We start from the raw sequence: 22,147 nt of genomic DNA, 5'->3' as shown, positions 1-22,147 counted from the left end.
GTGGTGAAGAGTGCAACATTTACCACAGCCATTTAATTTTGATGAAATCGATCAGTTAAGTCAGCAACAGAATCTTTCCTTCTTTCAATGAATACAGCCAGTGATTTGTCAAAATACCTAAATGTTAAACTTTCATTTTGAAAATGACGTTAACTTCAAATATGGCATAGGCTGTACCCTGTTCTCTAATGTAAGCTGGACAGCACTTTTTCCTACGGGTGTAAGAAAGCTGACTTTGCATTGAACTAATGGACTAAATACTAAATTAGTCTAAATGGGACACAGCAATTATGTAAAGAGATACTGTAATGAGGATGGTCAGGAGGAAGTCAGAATTTACTGGAGATTTTTGCAATCCTCCAAATAACCACTAGGGGGAGACAGAATATGCAGTAGAACAGGTATGTACGCCTACAGAAACAAACCTCTCTCTCCCTCCGCTTTCTCCCTCTCTTGTTTTTAATCATACTTTTACTACATTTTGTTGTTGTCATATGAATACCATTATTGCATCACTGCAATTTGAAACTTAAAAAGTTGCTGTTTAGCTTCCCCTATAAGTTGGTTTATTATGGAGTAATAGAAAAAAAAGAAGGAATGGCAATATTTATTTCAGAAACTAATATTGTGGTTGTGAGAAATACATTGTGGTTAGTGTGATTAATGAGTCAAAGCAACAGAGCGGCCCCATTCCACCCACAGAGAGGCTCCAGCCCTCGAAATCTGCAGCTGTTGCAACAGTAGTATTTGTGTTTTTTAGGGGGAAATTTGCCTCCAGTGTAAAGAAAGGAAAACACCACCAACCCTCAAGGAATCTGTTGAGGTTTTGTTTTGAAAGGCTATAACTCAATCTGTAACTGTAAGATAGCTTTACCAGGTCCAGGAACATTCAGGAAAATCCAGTCTTTGTTGCTGCAATAAGTCCTTGCTTTTAACAAAAAATATATTTATTCCCAGATTACAATCAACAAATACTGTAGCAGCTTTAACTCTGGCTTTTGTTTTATAATGTGAAATCCCAGTATGTATATCCTCTTAAAACGGAAAATCCGTAAAAAACATTTTAAGGATTTTACCACCTGCTGGCATGGAAATTTAAAGGTTTAGTTTCACAAAAATTACATGAATACCATGGAAATGTAGCCACATGCACAAAGGCACACATTTTTATTATAAAAGCTGAAAATATTTTGAACACTGTTCATCTAAAATGACAATCATGAGTCAGTTACTCTTGCAGGCTAACATGACACTTGCAAAATGAAGTTTAATGAAGTGTGGACCTGGAAATCTTAAATATGAATAATATATGATATTGGAATAAGGAAAACTACCCTTTTCTCTAACTGCAGATTTGACAAACAGGGTCCTCACACTTGATGTTCTCTGTTGTGTTGACAGCAGCCTTCTAATTGGGTCTCAAATCAGCACCACAGACTCTGTTGGGCAAACGCGTCACCCCCCTCTAATCTCTTTAGAAGGGGAATATAGGAGAGAGGGTACCTGTTCCCCGCCCCCCGGCCTCTGTCCCCCTCTTTTCTCATGTTAATGGGGGTGCGGTCCTCGATCCCGGAGACCATCTGCCCTTCCTCAGGGTTTGGGCCCCAAGCACTCCAGACGTGTCCCATTGTTTGTGTGTGTCCATGCAGAAAGTGGTGAGTACACACGGTTCTTGTGGCCCAAAAGGCTCCTCCATCAAGAGTGCGAGCCTGCTGTTCACAAGAATACGTGTGACAGAGCTCGCGTGCCCCCGTGTGCAGTAACATCCGGGCGCTCCAACCATTTGTTATGCTGCGAGTCAAGTTCAGATGTAATGTGTGGTGTCATTGTAAGTAACCGTCGGCTGTGGGATGACTCAGCAGGTCAAAGTGCTATATAAAAGTGTCTTTTTTTATCAGTACATTGATCCAAAGATACCGTTGTTATAATTTATTGTCACACTTAAAACAAATCAAATATCACACGAACAATATGCATTAGGCGCAAAAATAATAAACACAAGGTTTACATTAGTGTGATCAGACAATTATCTAATGATTTTCATTGTTACAGATACACTGAAGGTAGAGGATAAACCAGTATGGCTTTGTTGACATGCATCATCCCCCCACTGAGCTTGGTCAAAATTGGGTGTCTGTGATGTGACAGATGCATGAATCAACGGAACGATAGAGACCAAACCGTAGATGGCCTTTCTGGATTTCATTATTTGGAGGGACAATAAAATGACAGAACCAAATGTCATTGTTCGATATTGGGGAAGAATAATTGCAAACATGCCACAGTAACCTTTCATGTAATTAATTTGATCGCAAACCAAATTATTCAGCAGATATAAGAAAAGGGACTTGACTAATAAATGTAGCTAATATTCACACATTATACATGAAGTAAATGTGAAGAACACGCTGTTGGCAAATTGCAAAGAAAAAGGGTGTTTTATTCAGACTTAACAAGAACTCTTTGCTGGAGTCCGATCAAAATTGAGAATTAGGGCATAAAACTTTGCCGATACAGATACATCAACCAATATATATGTTAAGAATAACAAATCTTTTCACATTGGTGCATAACAACATAAACGCCCATACTGACGATGTCTGTGAAAAGCTATTATAGGCCAACTGATGAATTGGTCGAGCTCTACTTTTAACAACTTGAAGAAAACATTTTTATTTTTACCTCGACCAAGAAGGTTATGTTTGTTTGTAAGAATTACATTTTGGTGCAGATCCAGGGATTTATTTCACTTCCTTTAACGACAATTTCATTGAATAATTCATGTTTTCTGTTGAAAAAAATAAGATCAGACATGTTTAGGGGACTGATATATAGTGTGTGCAATCTGGTGCAGGTCAAAATAAAAATCTGGATCCAGTGGATTTATATGTGGCTTCATAAGGTCACTGTCGGGCCCTGGTGAAGATTTGCACTCTGGTCTTGGTTCGGTATTGTGCGGCCAAGGTGTGCGCACCATCTCTGACCCTATCCATGAATCTTCATGTCAACTGAAATGGCTCCCAAGCGGGTGGCAGACAGCAGTGACGAGCGGATTATGACTTTCCATCGGACCTTCCCTGCTCATTTTCAAAGCTACATGCTGCTGGCTGCATTGAAATTAGTTATTGAACTGTCCAAGCAAGGGGAAACAAGGCCGCTTCAGAGGCACAGCACACAATAAGCCAGCTGTCAGTGGGAGGGGCCTGCTCAAACCAGTGTTGTAATGGATAGTACTTTAGTGCTGCCTTTCCCTCCGAGAGCTGATAGGTGCTCCTGTGCAAGGCCGCCATGGAACTGACTGACACTGACACAAGGCTTGATTTAGGGAGCAGAGCTAAAGAGAGCAGCATAGAAATGTCAGTGTAAAGTGAATCTAGATACTCTGTATGGGCTCTGAATATCCACAAGTTACATGACAAAGCTTAATGATAAGAAAAGTATTTGTGACTTGGTGCTCAAAATATATTTTATATATATTTTTATGTTCAGAGGTGTTGTATGTACAACTAGATTACTGACCAGCAACATTGTAATTACATTTGCACCAGCCTTAATTTTGAATAGTGCATAAATAATAACTGATTTAAATGCACACAGATGCTCCTCTCTAATCCCCACAGGCTCCTCATTTGCTTCCTCACACCTGTTTTACATTCAGAGGTGTGTCTCTCTCTCTGAGCGTCTTGTTCGCCGCATCAGAGCTTATGTCCTTGCTGAGCGTTTCATACACTAAACTGTGCGATTTCACACTATGCTGAATAATGCACCTGTGCTGTCACGCTGCACAGAGACTGAAATAATAAAGAACCCGAGATATGTGATTTCAATTTGTTTTCCCTTCATTCTAGAATAGAAACAGAAAAACACAGTATTTAACGTGTTATTCATAAGATCGTACAATGGGCCTTACAAAGTTTATTTCATCTCCCTTATTGTTACAGTCGCCAACAGCATCACCAGATGCTAAAACATCAGTTATAATTATTGCTATGTAATTTTCATCAATAGCAATATAACACGGGAAGTTCAATTATACATCAGCATAGCACAGAGATGAGGTGTAATGCTTCATTGATATACCCCCTAAGTGTAGAATACTGGACAAAATATTAAACAGCAGGATGAGACAGCATGTTACAGAGCAAAGATAGATCATATGAAATGTAGTTGTAGAGCAGTTACCATCACCATAGTATATTTATCAAGGTTTTATGCATGTTTCTGTAATTTAATTGATTCATTTAATTTAGCTGTTAAGGCTTATACAATTTCCCTGGACAGTTATGTGGATGGATATTTCACAGAATGTGGTACTACATTAACTGCAAAAAAGATAGTTTTGAAATCAATTTATTTTATCGTCACACATATTGCAAATTTGTTCAGCGTCATGTAGTTGATTTACAGTAAACATTAAACATATACCAGCCTCACAGTCATCAGACAGAGCAGGGTATGATACTGCAAAATATCAGTAAGACCCCCCCCCCCGCTCCACAACACCACCATTGTGGGGAACCACAGATTAGCGGTGTGAGGATAGGGGAATCACGTTTGATGATATAAACCAGCATTCATTATCCGAAACAGTCACTTGAACAGTCAGAGACGCTCCCTCTTAGCATCCTCTTTGAGTTAGCAGGTTGAAACATGTAACTTAGCCTAAATTTAGAATTGAGTCATAACGGCCAAGGTGTTAAGTGCACGGTATTAAACTGCACTGTAATCTGTAATTACTGCACTGGGTTGACAGCGCTTATTTACTGCTGAGCATTTTTCCATCTGAAAAATGGGGAGTCGACCTAATGAGTTCTCACAAGACCACGTGTAACCTATCAATAGGTTAACCACAATCAGCAGGATAGAGGCCTACTAACCTCAATTATATTCCTTTGGGGGGTTTGCTGTGCGCCAACCCACACGAAAAGTATTTTCTGATTTCTCCTGTCTGTGAATGTAGCTGTAGCATGAGTGAGCGTGACCCATTATCTTTTACATGCAGCGTTACCAGCGGCTTACAGACGTTAATCTGATGTAGTAAAATGAAGAGCATTTAATACACTGTCCATACCAGTCCTCCCTTATCCACACATATCCGCACACTTACACAAACATATCATATAATGGTGTGGATGCGTGTGAGGTGTGTTGTCAGAATCAAAACAGCTGTAAAACAACATTATGTAAAATGTAATGTTAATAAAAGTTGTTTCAAAAGCTAAAATCTTTCAGTTTAGTTTTTGTTTGTGCTTGATTTAAATGTGATTGGGTTTGTGAGTAATATCATTGCAAATATCCACTGTTACAAAACAGATCAAATCATAATTTTAAGTGTAGTACAAAAATGTAGGGCTTGTTGATATGGCCAATAACTATATCAAGAACTTTTTATATTTCGTCAATCGATATTTATCATGATAAATGTCATGTTATAATTTCTTTTAAAATTAAAGACTTTTTGATCCTGAGTGAAGGTTGTGCTTTTAAACTCTTCTTTATAGACTGAGAATGATTGAGAACAGCAAAACAAAATCTGAGACCAGGTTTATTTTCTTACTGATATTTTGTTTTATTACCATGATGTTTTTAAAATACACTGGGAAATGGTGGTAGAATCATTTCTTGTCATAATATTGTCATAATATCTAATAGAATATAGTCAAAGCGACTTGAACCTAATGAAACCATCTGAAAACAGTCTTTTTCCCAAATTGCAATGCCTGATTAACTTATAGAAAATGTACAAGATGTACTTTACGCGTATATTCAGGCACAAGTGAGAAGCGAGAGATTTTATCGATGCTCCTAACAGAAAGTGAAGTTTAGTTCAGTGGGGATTCACCCACACACCTCATCTCGTCTCGTATATCATCGTCTCCTGCGAGGCATGCAAGTCTCTCCGAAGCCTCCCTCTACCTCTGCTCCCTCCCGGTGCACAGTGAGCTCTACCATAATATGATAATCCAAACCATAATTTGATATGGTTTATACAGCGGTGACTGACCAGCGCTATGATTATTTGATTCCGGACCAAAGGAGCTTCTTCTCAAATTTCTTGCTTCCATTTTGCAGAATGATACATTCCTCTTGGACTGATGAGGAAGGATCATCAGGAAATGCTGCAGCACACAAGCAGCGATGACAATTCACATTCATAATGCGAACAAATTGTATGAGGTGTCTGTTGATGGAATTTATGGTTGGGCTTGCTGAGTTGGAAAACAAAAGGGATCCTTGAGCAGATAAAATAGATTGGACTGGATTGAAAAGCTTCATTGGCATAAAATGACAAACATGTCCAGAACAAAATAATCATTAAAAGGTGCACAAATCTTTGAATTCTTTATACAGAAATAATATATACAACACATGAAAACAAACAAGGTTAGGCAGCTGCAGCAAAGTTACCAGCTCCGCCGTAATAACGTACAGTGGTGCTTTGTGCTAAATTATAATATCAGCACGCTAGTATGCTCGCAATAATAAACCTAACCTGCTAATGTTCGCAGGTGTAATGCTCACGCTTTAAGTTAGCAGTTTAGAATCCTGTAATTTGGGCTGATTGGGAAGGTCTTAATTGTGTAGCTATTTCAAAAGTATGACTCTGCATTATATGAAAAGTGAATTGATCATCAGAGACGTTACAGTTCACCCTGAGGTGGGGGGCGTTTCTCTTAAAGCATTAATCATCCAGGAACAATGTTTAACTGTACAAACGTTTGTGCCAATGCATTCAGTGCATGTGAAGGTATTTGACTAGATTAGTACTGACCTGCTGGTGTTGCCAGAGGAAAGGTCAGGGGATCCCCAAAGTCCTTAGGATTCCTCCTCTGGGGACCATGAATATACCACATTTCATGGGGTTCCATTTTGTGATACAGTGGAAACCGGATATAGTGATCAACGGTTTATTTGGATCAAAAAGATTCAGACAGAATCTTTGCAGATACAAATGCTTTTTGAATAATTTGGTTAGATTGATGAAGGATTCGGCTTACAGTCAGCCAGGTAACTGTAAACTGCAAATGCACATAGCAAGATTACTTCATTGTTTTTAGGAACCTCTCAGATTATGGTACTGATGATAAGATTGTTAATCAGAATAATTGTAGGTTATACAGATATAGGTTATACTTAATTTAGAAAGCAATTTTCCCGACTGACCGAAACACTTGAAAATTCTGACACGGCCTATAACAAAATGTCACCACAGAGATGTGCTCAGCCTCCAAGGATATTTATAGGATTCATTATATAAACCTGATCACTGACAGCAGCAGCCTATGGGTACTAGTAAATCATGCTCCTCCTTACTGCAGCTGCAGGTTGTCCTGTCAGCTCCTGATCTGAGCTTGACTGTCAAGTTTTAGGAAATGATCGGCCTTGAGTATTACTCAGCAGAATTCACAAGTGATTATCACTTATTCAACAGAATGTGCAATGGACAATATTGCAGCAGTCACATTAACGTCAAAATGACTGATAGAGTTTAAGTTTAAGACATATGCAACTTAAAGCTGGGAGACATATGGTCTTTAATTAAAACATTTCATATTGTTGTCAATTGTGACCATAGACTGTATATAAAGATGGACGACATGACACTAAAAGTGAAGCCAAATCTTCTTGAGCACCTCCTGGTGGCTGGTTGCGTTATAGGTCATAAACCCTGCCTCCTCCATGTTCGTGGATGGGAGACGGATCAAACTAAAAAGTCAAAGTAAATGTGAAATTAATGTTTCTCAAAGATGGTTTCTGTCATTTTAGTTAGTTCTCATCACACTGATATTGGTTCAAGTGTTCATTCTCCTGGTGTTGGTTATTTGATGTTATAAAAACATACAGCACGTGTATCGGCAGGACCTCGATTCTGCGGCTCCACACTACATGGACCACAGCACAGACTTTATATACAGTCTATGACTTACAGTGAGAGAGAAGATGTGACTTCAGTCGTGCTAAAGGCCACAACTTCACACATGCATGAAGGGACATTCATTGGCTGTGATAGAAAGTCTGTTATCTCCACCATTGCAGAAGGGAGGAAGTGATTATGTGTGTGTTGTTTCTTTGTTGGGTGCTGGGTCCAGGTTCTGACCAGGGTCATGTAACAACTCTGAAGGCTGAAATGAAGTGTGTACAGCAACAGATGGATTACAGCCTCTTATAACTCATTATACCATGCAGCATTCACTCTATAATGGACAGCATAAACACAGTTGGCCAAAAGCACTAAGCAGTGAATGTCTGAGAACAAAAAAAAACAGGAATTGATCAGCCCTGGTTCCGGTTGGACCATTAGGTGTCTCAGTTGGTAGCACTGCCGCCTCAACGGGTGATTTCCTCTTGCTGGTCTTTTTATGTTTCTGTGTTTGTATGGATTTCTTTTGTATCCAGTGACCTTTGGGTTGTGTTAACGATGACTAACACAGTAACGTGTTTGAGAGCGTTTCTCTGTCCATGTGTTGGACCTGTGATGGACAGCTGACCTATCCCGGGTATTTCCTGCCCATCAGCCACATGCTTGCTCGTGCAGCCTCACTGTGATGCTGGTTAGTCATAATTACAGTCACATGTAGGGAAGTGATAGGCGTAGGAAATGGATGAAGTAGTGGTTGCAGATATTTTAAACTTGTGGGAGGATTGAATTGGCTATAACAAAAAAGACAGTAGATCCCCAGAGAGGATAACATTGAAGAGACTAATATAATCCATATGTTGTTTTCTTCATGACTTAAAGGCTTTGTCATGCTACAGTAGGGTTGACTCAGATCCAGTAGTATTTTGACATTTTTCTTTATAAACCGCGTCCCACTGCCTCTGTTGTAAGTGTACAGTGATTCTCAGTGTCTGTTGTCAGGAGGACAGAGCAGAACCTCTGCTGCTTTGAAACATTTATGTGGCACCGCTGATCTACATTTGCATTTCTCTTTCTTGTCTGTGCTGGCAGGTGTGAACCTGTAAAGCTGGAAAAAACTGTCACAAAAGATGTGCATGGAATTGTTTGTGCATGATTTTTTTATGCACACCTAAGACTCCACAAAGTTGTATATGATTGTTATAAAGATATTAAAGTAAATTTAATTTCAGATTTGAGACATTTACCAACATTTATGTGTTCTATATTTTAAATGCGTTAAATTTCTCATTTTAATTACGATTTATCTAAAACTCACTAATGCCTCCTCCTGATGTAAACAAGGGATGATAAGAGACGTTGTCTTCTTGCGATCATCATTTGAGTGAACGCTGTCACAGAACAGCCATATTACTCCCCGACAAGGAATCAACATTACAGGGGTTGTCAGGACAACCAGCCATGATTCACAGAGCCTCAGATAGGCCTCCACCTTGGGCTAGAAGCACTAGCCATGAGACTGAGCAGATGCTGTGACAGTCAGCCAATCACAGGTGAGACAGAGGAAAAAGATGACATCATAGGCAAATTAGGGCAAATGCAGTGAGGATTGTGTTTGTCGTGTCCGCCTCAGCCTTTTGTTTTCACTTTTACACCTGAAAATCTGTTATAAAATCTGTGTTTGGCAGATATGTGTTTGGTAAAATGTCCAAACATGGAAAACAGACCTGTTTTTAAAAAAAAGAAAAAAAGAAAAACCTTTGTTGGTATATGTTCAGCACAATCTTGTATGTAATTGATTGCCTCTTTAATATAGGGAATCTTATATAAAGAGGATACATTTCATACAGTACTTGTAAACATACAAGGCTTAGGGAAGGGAACTCTCAATAATGAGAACTAAGATTATTCTGAAAGCTGTAGATTTCCTACACAAAATAAAAGTGTGCTATTCCACGTAGGATGTAAAATAGCAAAGTTCAGTAGGTTTGCGATATGTTTGAGTTTTATTATTAAATATTATTTAGTCACAACTAATCACATTTTAACATGTGATAAAATGTTTTCTGTTCTTGTACTCTGGACATTTGATCTTTCAAATATTATACTCTTACTATTTATAATACTTACATACTGTTTTCTTATATATGTTCTATACATACTGCTTTAGAGGAAGTAGTGCATAAAAACGCAGCTTTGTCATAAAAGCCTGTCCTTATAAGATTTTCAAATTTTGTATAATGTTTATCCAATATCCCTGAGGTATTAAGAGCTACAGCAGCGTGGACCTCTGCGAAAGATCCCAACACAGAAAGAGGTGCCTCCCTCCCGCCTCTCTTCTCACTCAGCAGGTTTGTTCTGTCAAACAGCAAACCAACCCTGTCTGGCCGTTGGCTGCCTCCTCCCCCAGACCCGCTGCCTGCATTAATATTCAGCCTCTCAGCCAATGGGCAGAGCAGGGTGGGTGACATCATGGACTAGGGAACAGTGAGCAGCCAGTGAAGCATCCAGCCTGCCGAGCAAGCTTTGCTTTTTAGGGTCAGGAACTGGTCTGACAAGAGAATGGCAATCCTGCCTTTAAACTGTCACTAGTGCCGCTGACGATGAACCCTCCGCAGCTCCGGGCCCAAAGGCGAAGCACTGAGCAAGAGAATGTGAAGACATATTTCAGGTAATTCCCTCTCTGTGTATGTAATAGGGGATGTGGAGGGGGGGAGGCAGATGAGGGAGGAGAGGAAGAAGAAGAGGAGAAGGAGGAGGAGGAGGACGAGAAGGAGGAGGAGGAGGTGGGGGAGGCTGTGTATGTAGGGGTGCTTTGTAGCCTTTTTTCCTTCTTCTTCCATTCTGCATTCTGCCCTGCTAAGGAGGCAGCTGTTTCCTCAGCAGCCTGTCTGTGAGGGCGAGATGGAAATGGATGCCTGCATCAGATGGGCTGGACATGTTTTGTATTACCATATAGCCCCCTCACCCCCCTCTGCATCACATCATCTCTGTATGTTCTCCCTTGTGCCTCACACATAGCATCTTTATTGATGGGGAGGTGTTATAATCAATGGTGGCATTTGTACAGGCCTTGTGTGTTTGTGTGTGTGTGTGAGTGTGTGTGTGTGTATGTGTGTGCGTGTGTGTGTGTGTGTGTGTGTGTGAGAGAGTGTGTGTCAGTCCTGGAGAAATGCAGCAGCTGCAGTGGCATCACTGGCACAAAAAAATGAAGCAATGCTATTTTGGGTCTGTAGACCCGAGGCTGACGGAGGGATTTGAGCTCTATATGCTGTGCATGGGGTGGGAGGGGTGGGGGGGTGATCGATGATTAATATGCTGATGGGTGCTCTTTTGTTATCTCTAACATTTAAGGTTTTTCTAGGGAGGGTTCCATGAAGAAATGCCTTTTGATTTCCATTTCTGCATGACACTGATCTCACGCACAGAGCAGAGACGTGCCTCTGTCTCCCAGCTCCAACATGGATGTGTGTAGCGGTTTCATGGCGTCTGTGGTGACAGGGAGATATACAACATCTGGTCACCTGACTTCATTTGGGATCGGAGTGGGGGTGGGGGCCGGTCCTGTGAAAGCTGAGCTATTCCGCCTCGGCTCCTTCCACAGCCGTCGGTGGTGGAGGAGGATGGAGAGGGTGCTGGATGGGTGTCTCTCCCCCCCCCCCATCACCTTTTTAGATTGTGGTGTCAGAGCCGACGTGGAGGGGCTGAGAGAGGTTCCTCTCCCAGGAAGCGCAGTCATCCTCAGGTCTGTGAGGATGAGCAGGGCCTGATGGGAGACCTGTTGTCTGGCTTTCGTGTGAAGGAGGGATGTTAGGGAGTCATGTCAGTGATGGAGGGAGGGCGAGATGGTTGTAGAGGGGAATTGGGGGATGGGATATGGAAGGTGCTATACTCTCTTTGAACACCGGCCTGGTCTATTGATACAGATACATGCTCTTCCATTCACCAATATCCAGACAACACAAACATATTTTTGGCTTAAAACATAAACTGTCCCCTACCATCAGCGCCAACACTACTCTCCTGTCCTGAACATAATTTGTCGATCTAAATTGTTGTTTTTTACTAAAACACCATTGAGAATTTCGTTTTTATTTATGCTAGTCCAGCACATTACTCAGCATTGGTCTCGGCAGGAAAGACACCGGGCCTACACTAATCATCTAATGCAGTATGCCATCAGACAGAAACGCTGTATATACCATTACAGAAGAATGGAAGTGTTTTTGAGGCTTGTACACGTCCTGCTGTTTTCAACTGATCTGTGAAACTGCTGCTGGATAATTGGTCTCCTCTCTGGGGCCTTAGAAGCTACACTCCACATGCCACACTCTTGACACATTTATCACACCTTTATTCTCACACGTCTGGTCCAGCGTTGAGATGCACAGCTAAAAGCTTTATGGGTTTGTGCAGGACGTGCATAACATCAGTTCGATGTATTCAAACCTGCATATCGGCTGTTGCCTCTGCATTGGTTACATGCACCTCATGAAATTTTCATACGAGCAACGAGAAAAACACAGACAGAAGCTGTTGTTGGTCCAAATTGGATGATGTCACCGGTCTTACAAAGCAAAAGTAAAACTGCACCTTTCAGTGTGCTGTTTACAGTGTAAACATGTAATTCTGCAGGCAAAATCCAGGTTCAGCTTTGATGCAAATGTTTCCACAACTGAACCTGATGATGGATGAACAATGAACTACAGTTACTTTCATTTTTATTCATCACATCATGTCAGCTAACTACTGGCATTGGATAGAATAGCTTTGCAAGACTGAAGGGGGGGGGACAAGAAGAAAGATTATTAATAAATGACCACAGAAAATAGATAAAGAATCCTCATTTATAGTATCTGTTTTGCATGCAAGGGTTTGACTTTTCCTTGTTCGTTCTGCTTAAATAATGTACAACTTTATTCTAGCTTGATTTGACAGAAAGGCGTAGTAGTAGTTCTGCTGAGGAGATTATACCTGGACCTGCTTATCTCTTTCACATTTGGATAAATGTAGTGGATGTTTAATTTTCCTTATTTATTTTTATAATATGATCATCTGCCCAGAGTTAATATCTAATTTGCCACCACATCTAAGCATAAATTGTCCTGCAGCTTTATATAACATGGTCGTAGAGGACAAATTTGTCCCCCTGAAACAATGCAAACCATTTCTTTTTCCATTGTGTTTTAGTGTGCCGCTTTGGGCTTCCCCATGTTTTCCATTGGCCGGTGTAACCCAACACACACAGCTTCTCTTACCTCACCTCAGCTAACAAAAGCAAAAGACACAGGACCTCATCTGAGTCTGTAGCCTGCTAGCTGGGCTGGCTGAAATATGATAGTAGGACGCACACACAGACACACACACACACACACACACACACACACACACACACACACACACACACACACACACACACACACACACACACACAAGTAGGCCTCCATCTGTTGAGGACTTAGTGCAGCTGAGTTGTGCTGCTATTGTTGAGTGGAGTTATCGTTGAGGACTCCTGTTGACAGTTTGTAAATGTGTGGCGGTCTCGTGCCGTGCGATCGTGCGCGTACATGCGTGTGTTTTAAGGGCACGGCCGCCTAGAGCCTAGCGGTAGTCTTGCGGTAGGTGTGTCAGGACTACAGCCTGTGTGTTGTGGATTAGCATGTAGGATTGGAAGCCATCTGGCCATTTTGTCTCCGAAAGGGGAGGGAGAGTATAAGTGAGAGAGATGGATGGAGAGAGACAGGGAGGGAGAGAGAGACAGAGGAAACACTCACACACTGACACATTGACACAGCTCCCTCCGTAATCTCCCTACTTGATGTCTGCTGCTACTTAGAAAAGGGTTGCTTGTCTGTGTGTGTTTGTGTGACATATGATTGTGTGCACTACAAATACAGATAGTTCTTGTGTGACCTGTCCTGTTTCTGAGGCCTCAGGACAGTCGGAGGTGGGATTCAAGATCCCAAAAAGTGAAAGACTTTACGTTGAGGTGATGCAATGACGGTGAAGACATCCCAGATGGATCAAGACTGTGGAAAGGAAAGGATGAAATGTGGCAGAGGAGGAAAAGGGTTCAGGGGGTTTAAAAGATTAACACGTTTCACTGGGGGTAAAGAGTTTGCAGAGAGTTGCAGAGAATGGCATCTGAACTTGAAGTTGATTGAAGATGAACAGGCTGCAGGAGGTAACACGTTGGAGGCTATCAAGTGGAAAGAGTGTCCAGAGAATGAAAAGTCTGCACGAGCGGGTTACAAGGTTACAATGTAATTTATCCTCCAAAAAATAATTGTTATAAGTGTTATAAGCTCACATTTTTAACCTTGTTTTAGTGGCTGTGCTGTATTTTCTGAGATTAGAAATGTACCTTATGTTCCTGGAGCATTATCTACAGGTATAAGGGCCACATTGAAGGAAATAAATTCAGAGATTTCAAGCCTAATGTAGTAATATTACAAGAATAAAGTCGTATTTGAGTACCAAGTCATAATATTACCAGAATTAAGTGTTTTTTAAATGAGAAAATGGTCATAAAAATTAAATTTCTTAGGAAATAGGCAGTTTCACTCCTTCTGGATCCAAATCGTGAACCAATCTCATTGTTTCCTGAAAGCATGAAAGTCCTTTGAATAGAACTCAGATGTAATGTAACAAGCGATAACTGTATCGTCGACCACCAACAAACATTTCCTCCTCCACAAAAGAGGCAATATCCTCCAAGTCAGTGTCGCTCTTTCTTCTGAACAGACTCAGTTTTCATCACAATGTTTTCAATGTCCTGATACTTAAAAAATAAGAGAGAAGTGTTTCATTGTTTGTGAAACTTATACTAAAGTATAACTTTACAAGATGCTCCACATTCATCATTTTAAGGCAGGCAAGAGGCTGATGTGATATCCCCCTTCTAAAATTACATGTAGCCTAAAATTACGACTTTCTAACTGTAATATTTTGAATCTATTCTCTTGAGTTTATGATTTTTTTCTCATAATATTACAACTTAATCATCAAAATATATTTCCCTTCAAGTGATACTCTCTGTACTCTGTCATACCACAGGATATTAGACTATTTGGGAAACTTTAATTTCAATTATGGGAATGCAGCAAACCTTGATTATTATTTGTCATTTGACATTTTCATTTACACAAAGTTTGATAATTGAGGAAAACCTCGGGCACAGTTTTGTTTCATATTTATAGAGAAGCTGTTTTCCTAACCACATTGTGTTTTGTAACTTTAGGTAGAGTGAATGCTCACCAATAATAACGCCAAGTCCTGCTGACACACTGTTGCTTCACAGCCAAGTAACTATGAGCAATTCTGCGTCTTTTCTCAGCTGATATTGTGATTCACTTGTTGACACAGTCTCATCTGTCTCATGGTAACGTCTTTCCATGCAAAGTCAAAATGCAGCCAGGCTGTATGAGCTTGTCAGGGCAGAAGTTATTATAATGAAATGCTTGGGCAGGTTTAATTATGGGAGAACAGTAAAACTAATATTATAATGTGCTGTGTAATTGTAGAACATACCAGAGGGCCAGGCCTTTTAGATACAGGATGACGTGGAGAAACAAATTAAGTTTTCCTCAGACATTAAGTATTTTACACATTTTAAATTCCGTAGTTATGCTCACACAATAACTGGCAGGAGTAAATGCTTTAGAGCAACAAATCTCTCCCCCCCCCATACTGTTTTCTCATCCTGTCCTCCGAGGGGTGCATTTTAACCCTTTCAACTCGACTCAGAGTTTCGTGCACCAGCTGGCGTGGCAGGAGGGAATCCACTCCCCTCTCTGCCTCCAGCTGGCTCTCAAACATTACCCACCCATGCCACACTAATGCAAAAATAAAAAATGCTGGTACCTTGAGAGCATACGATACAAGATGCTGCCTCACCTGTGCTTGGTGCTCACGTCTTTCCTGGACATGGTAGCAGAAGGTCAAGGCAAAAAAGCAAACTACCGTAAACAGCGAAAGTGTAGTTTGGTTCAAAAGTTAATTCAAGTTGCTTTCGATCATTGTTTTGATAGTATGAAACTAAACCTAATGGGCCTGTCTAATTGCTGGCAAATCCTCTGACAATGCAAGATCAAGGAAACCTAGAGATGCTAATAGCGAGAAAAAACTGAGACTGTGTCGCATCAACCACAGGAAACCATTACTGTGTCTAGTTTGTCATCTTGAAAACTGATGTATTCTATGGCTCATTATTTACAGTATATTTATTCCACTTTATACAGCCACTGACATAGAGCTGGGGTTATTTGGTGGAAGCAAGACATGAGGTTCAAGGTTTTTGGCATCTCTGTGGCCTATACTGTAGGTGCATCATTCATTATTGTCTTCAGGCTGATCTTCCATCGTTTTCCTGGAAGCCTCCACTACCATCGAGAAAAGACCATCTATAGGTTAAAATAGGTTCAGAGCTGTTAAATTATGACAATATCCACTGGACCGAGCCAAGAGAAATCACAAACTTCTGCATCCATGTGTTTATTTTTTCACCCAAGATTAAATTGACAAGTGCAGAAGTAGAACCTCAATGCCAAAATATATCAAATAACACAAGATGGACCATGTGCTTGTACTAGTCTAACAAACGTGGGCTTTGTCAGACAGGAAATACCAATCAGAATAAACTAGAATATGATACACTCAATATGACACAATATGATACGATATAAAACAATACACTTGATACAGTACATTTGGTACGATACGATATGTTACGATACAACAATACAACTAGCTTTCGTCCATTTGACAGAATGAGCTGCATATTTTAAGCACGTACTCTACTCCTTGGTCGTCCTTTTCCACACAAATTCCCCTGATGCAATAAACTGTTTCACGTTAAAGCCTTTTCAAAGCAAACTGTCAGAACAAGGTGCACGGCCCTCTTGTCAGCCGTGACTGTTCTACAGTGCCATTTATTGCTTCAAATTTAATGTTGTTTACCGTTGCTGCTGACATGTCATCATCCAGCAAAAGGGAGTCTACACACAGCTAATTAAATTACCTTGGAAAAACGCTGTTAACCAAACTGTCATTTTTGAGATTGTGAAACTAATGTGACAGCTTTAGGTTTTAAGACATGAGGGGGAAAGTGTTTTTTCTGATATGAGGGGAGCAGCACATGGGCCAGGTTCACCAGAACTAGATATTAAATGACATAGCGAGCTCTCAGGCCTCGGCGGCAGGGGAGTGTGTGAAAGGATGACGCCTGATAGAAAGAAGAGTGCTGGTGGATTTGTGGTCTGTGGGGAATATGAGCGTGGACCAACCTGCCTTTTCCCTGCTTTGTTTTAAATATGAGGATTGTTATCCCACACCCTGTGAGCAGAAGGTTACTAAATAGTAGGTAAATCAACCAGGGAGCTGTTGGGTGGCAAGACCCACTGAATCCTTTGACTCCCAGAGAGTAATTAGTGCGATCAACTGAAGAGAAGATAAGGCAGGTTTTTATCACTGTGTGCTTTTTCAATCTCATTAGTGTTGCTGCTGATTAGCATCGCACGAGATCAGAGTGGAGTTTTCAAAAGCCAAACAAAAGATGCATTGGAGTCGTCTAATTTAGATTAAACAAGAAGTGTATCAGGAAAGCACCTTGTGTGGTTTTGAAGCAGATTACAGGAAAAACAACATCAAAACTCAAGAGTTTAAGGACTTGTTTATTTTCTTTTATCTTCATATGATATGAATTTCCAGCTTTGTAACTGCTGGTTAAGTATCATTGTAGTGTCATTTTTGTGTGATTTGCAAGGAAAAAGAGCAGTAATATGCAGCATTATAAAAAAATTATGATTTAAAAAACATTGAATTTACGTATTTCAACTTCCATGTAACATACGTTCAATGTTATATTTAATGCAGTGTTTTCTGTCATGCTGCGTGTAAATATATCAAATAACTTGAGAGTAATTTGACTGAATAAAGAATGGAACTTAATGTAGGCCTAATAAATTTACATGGAAATGTAATATGTAATTGAAATACATAAATTCAATGTTTAAGGTACAGATGTAATAAGCTAATAAGGTGTAAAAAGTTTCACAGTTTGTCTCCATAAGCTCTAATACCACTGGCTTATTGAGTTCTGGTAGAAAATCCAGAAAAGCAAGTGACTGAAGCGAAACAACATCAGACACAAACATCCGTGTGGTGGCTAATAATAGATCACTGGTTACTGATTATGTTTATGAATTTGACTACATTTGCGTGTTTGCTCTCAGGTTTCTGTCTTTTGAAAAACATACAACACGGGAGGCGAGAGTTCAGCTCTCTGAGGAATCCAATGGGTCAGTGTGATGGGCATTTAACATGGAAGAGCAACTATTGCATCCATTTAGGTTTGCCTTTGATATTGTGTAATCATGCTCTAGTTGGCATATTATGAACGGGTATAAACCTTTTCTACCAACACGATTAAAAGATGTTCATGTTCAACGTTTTTCCATGGCTTCCCCCCTCCTCCCAAGGCATGTGTATCTGCTAAAAATAGAAGTTTGGAAGAAAAAAAACAAATTGACTCAGAATATTTTTGTTGAGTAATGAAACTCATGATTTTCACCGCTGTGAGGCAATTAGCAAATGATGGAGGGGAGAAGTGATTCTGCGTTTTATGAAAGGTGACAACAACTGAGTCAATACTTTATGAATGTGTAATGAAACTCAGTTCTAAGCGCCATCAATATCGCATTGGGTTTATTTATCAATTTTAACCCTGTTTATTCACAACTGTTGCAAAATTGTTTGAAGGAACGTTTTCTAGTTTTCATCCTGAAATTTAAAACAGCTTCTTCTGCACCCAACAACATGTAACTTGATGATGAACTGTCTCACCTGCCACATGTTCTCAGAAAACTAATGAGGACTTGTCCCTGTTATGAACCAAACGTTGGCAGCTGTATGCAAAGCAGAGTAACTGAGTCTTACAGGAGGGGGAACAAACCAGACTAAAGAAGGTGGAGCCTCTGTAACTGACAAAAGCTGTTAGGGCAGAACTTTTTTTTACACTCTCAGTCACAGTCTCATCATATTTAGATGTTTTGGAAAGTTCGGGTTCAATTCATGCTCTCACAACGTATAACACGTTTGTCAGTTGTCAGGATTACGCAGAACTACTCCACCTACTTCCATGAAATCTTGTGGAGAGGTGGGACATGACCTAAGGAAGAACTCATTTCATTCTGGTGCAGATCTGGATCAGGCAGCGATTGAGGAATTATTTTCCTTTTCTTTTACATTGTGAGATTCGGTTTCATTCAACATTATCCTTGATTTCTCAGAGAATAATTCATGGTGGTTTCATAAGGGGACTGTTGGTCCTTGGTGGAGATATGAGCTCTAGTTCACAGATGAAGTCACATAGATTTCTAATGCTGACGTATTTTATGTTTACTTTAAACAGTGCAAAATGTAAGTGTAAAAATATCATGTTACAGGTGTAACTATATATAATGTGTTAATAAGTGAGTTTTAAAGGTGTTTATAAGCATAATGTACAGATCGTATAATGTCAACTCTTGGCAAGAAAGAGAAAAAGCTTGTTTATGGTCATGTATAAGTCAAGGTTAATGACTGGACATAAACTGCAGTAATGCAGGAGTGCGCTCATAATGAGAAAAATGTCAATATAATAACATCAAAAAAGACGCCATTGTCTTATGTTGAATTTGAAAAGTTACATAAACAAAAACGACCCCAAAAAAACTTGAAGGAGATCAGGTTGTTTCCTCGAGGAAGCTGTGGCCTGTTTGGCCACATGAGGTTTTGATCTTGTGACCATAAATTCTGCTCATGTTCCTCTCAAAGCCCTTTTTAACAGAATTGAACACCACTCCTCCTCCTCCCTCTCTCTCTCCCTCCATTTGAAATTAAAGGGGGATGGCGTCCGCATGGCATCTACACTGTGGCGCTGTGTGTTTTTATATTCTGACCTTGACAGGCCAGCCATGTGAGAGAGGAGTGTTTGTGCAGTAACATGTTGACATCCGTGTGTCGTCAGCCGTCAGGGCTCTAACATCTGGGTGAAGTGTCTGTGTTTTTGTTGTGCTTTTAAGGTTTTCTTGGTTTTGGTGTGTGTGTGTGTGTGTGTGTGTGTGTTTGTTTTTTATATTTTGGTTTTTCAAGTAACCTGGCATCGCCGTTCTGCCGCAGCTTTTTAAAAATACACACTGTAGTGGCCATTAAAACCAAAATAAATAAGATAACAATGGTAAACTGTGGTTTTGGAGTACCCCCCCTCCTTCCTCCTTATCCTTTGAATGTCCTCTAGCTGTCCATCCCATCCAAGTAATCAGCATCCTTCAAAGAAGCACAGCCAAAGCTAAAGCCAAGTCAAACAGTGAGTGTGTCCTAATCAGGGGCATGAAGAGCCAGGCTTATGGAGCCCTCCCCCCGCTGCGGGGGCCATTACTGAGCCGCCATGGGCTCAAGATTAGAGTCTCTTCCTGTGTTAGACATTCAAATTCAGCATTAATGTTTGAAAGAGAGTGAAAATGCCTGCTCTTCATGGATATATTAATATTTTATGGGACAGAAATAGGAAAACATCCCCAGTAATATATGAGTTGAGCTGGTGTGGTGGCTCAATTATTTTTTTTTTGAGACACTTGAAGGTTTTGATGCTGTTGTCGGCGCGCCAGCTCCTACCAAAGCATGCAGAAGCAGAAGGAAGTTTGAAGCTGTAAGATCTGACAAATTAGCATCTCGTGGATCAGTGTCACATCTGGTTTACATTTCGAAAAAACAAATCAACAACTCATGAATGACTGGTCTCTTTTTTTCCTGCTGGGATAGTTGAGCCTCATGTAAGACTATCCTCAGTATCAGGCAAACAGCAAGCGTAGCGTTGATTTATGATGTCGAGAGACTGGCCTATGTGTGTTTCAGAAAGAGGAGCTGCTTGTTTCAGGGACAGTGCACTCGCTGACTGACTGCTGGCCTGCCTGTCAGTCTGCACAGTAAATAGGTCAGTGTTTTATGTGAGTGAAGAATCTGAAATGTCTGGGCCTCCATGAATCTGCCATCCTCCGCTGTCTAGCGGCTCGCAGGCTGTCAGGTGATAAGCCAAATAGCCACACGATAGAGTAGTCAGCTCCAGAGTGAAGGATTTGTTTCATTTAAAATCTGTAATACATCAAATTATGAGATTCTTTGTGGTTTTCTGTGGTTTTCTGTTGCCGCGGGTGGCTCAGATTCTCACTGTTGCTTGATCACCACAGACTTTGAGGAGTTTTTCAGCTCCATCCTTCAGCCACACTGTTCTCCAATGGCAGTTGTTCGCTGAAATGATCATATTTATGAGCAATGCGCTACCTTTACTGTTTTATGTAAAGTGTTCCGTGTTGCCTGGTCCAAAGGAGGACACAAGAAGCCACGAAGTACAGTGTGAAACTACCTAGAAACCTCACGAAAATATCAATTTCATATTCAAAGGAGTCATAACCTCCTGCAACCTCGTCATCATTTGATGCTGAAGCCACAGATTTTGTTCTTTCCCACTGTACTTGCTGGATAGATAGAGACCTGATTGATGATATCCCAGTTACTCTTGTCAGGTCTTTCTTGTGCCATGTGAACATGTTGCTGAATCCACTTTTGTGTATAACTATGAAAGCTGTGGGACAAACTGAGTTCAATGTGTTCACACGATTACGCTAATGGATTAACAGAGGCATCAGTCTCAACGGGACAGAATCACTTGTATGTGTCTTTATAATGAACTCAAGGCAATGTGGATACATGCATGTATATAAAGGATTGAATATTGAATGCTTTTTAATGCAGCCGAGCATTAAGCAGAAACAATTACAGTAATTGTCTTTCCTTCACTTAAGGATTTCTGGGGATATGAATACAGTTTTTATTGTTTAAGATAAAAAACTGTGGCAGAGTTCACATTGTTTTTAAGATATGATTTACTGTGAGCTACCTTATATCATAGTGTAGATGGAAAACACGACAGCTCCCCAAAAGTGAAGCCAAAGCGCCTCAATTGCCCCCTGGTGGCTGGCTGCAGTATAGGTCATGAACCCCACCTCCTTCATGTTAGTGGATAGACTTGTTCTTGTCACACTGATGTATGTTCAAGTGTTCATGTTTGAGACTGACTTTTGATTGACTGTTTCTCCCGGTCGCTTCTGTGGAGACTCTGCTCCACATGACGTCATCGGCACAAGATGGCAGCGTTTATTTTGGGGTATTTTGGCTTCATTTCTGGATAGTAAGAGGAAGTAGAGGCGCGTCAACAAAAACTCATTTATGCAGGGGGGCAGTGTAGCCAAT

The 22,147-nt window shown here is 40.5% G+C and overlaps 1 protein-coding gene across 1 annotated transcript in view; it reads left to right on the top strand.

The window, feature by feature from the left end:
- The first annotated feature begins 10,317 nt into the window (after positions 1 to 10,317).
- Positions 10,318 to 22,147, top strand: part of LOC118122125 (serine/threonine-protein kinase PAK 3) — a 29,226-nt gene continuing 17,396 nt past the window's right edge. The window contains exon 1 of the mRNA XM_035178602.2: positions 10,318 to 10,529. The gene's annotated coding sequence lies outside the window, so the exon portion shown is untranslated. The remainder of the gene's footprint in view (positions 10,530 to 22,147) is intronic.

This window comes from Hippoglossus stenolepis, chromosome 15, assembly GCF_022539355.2.
Source record: "Hippoglossus stenolepis isolate QCI-W04-F060 chromosome 15, HSTE1.2, whole genome shotgun sequence".
Lineage (NCBI taxonomy): Eukaryota > Metazoa > Chordata > Actinopteri > Pleuronectiformes > Pleuronectidae > Hippoglossus > Hippoglossus stenolepis.
Note: the sequence above shows the minus strand (reverse complement) of the source record. Positions and strands in the feature narration are given on the sequence as shown.